The sequence below is a fragment of the Sinocyclocheilus anshuiensis genome, unplaced genomic scaffold (genome assembly GCF_001515605.1).
Source record: "Sinocyclocheilus anshuiensis isolate Anshui unplaced genomic scaffold, SAMN03320099.WGS_v1.1 scaffold1826, whole genome shotgun sequence".
Taxonomy (NCBI): domain Eukaryota; kingdom Metazoa; phylum Chordata; class Actinopteri; order Cypriniformes; family Cyprinidae; genus Sinocyclocheilus; species Sinocyclocheilus anshuiensis.
The window spans coordinates 206,095-206,418 of record NW_015542582.1 but is presented as its reverse complement, the minus strand read 5'-3'; the positions used below and the strand labels follow the sequence as shown (position 1 = coordinate 206,418).

The 324-nt window shown below is 27.5% G+C and overlaps 1 protein-coding gene across 1 annotated transcript in view; it reads left to right on the top strand.

Annotated features, from left to right (window-relative positions):
- LOC107694421 (beta-catenin-like protein 1) overlaps nucleotides 1-324 on the top strand; it is a 69,092-nt gene that overhangs the window by 25,407 nt on the left and 43,361 nt on the right. The gene's annotated exons all lie outside the window — the stretch shown is intronic.

Here is a 324-nt window from a genome sequence, read left to right as displayed (position 1 = left end):
ATGCTGCGGTAAAGAAATCACCTTATTTGTTTAAAATGTTTGCAAACCAAATGTTATTGCACTTTTGTTCATATTGCAGTACTTTTAAATGAAAAAAGTGGCAATACACTACTTTTGAATTCATTATTGAATTTTGTGCATAACAATCGCGATTAATTGCAGAAAATCATGTGATTAATCGTGATGAAACATTTTCATCGTTGCCCAGCACTTATATATATATTTATTAGTGCTGTCAAATGATTAATCGAGATTAATCTCATCCAAAATAAACGTTTTTGTTTACATAATATATGTATATGTACTGTGTATATTTATTAAGTA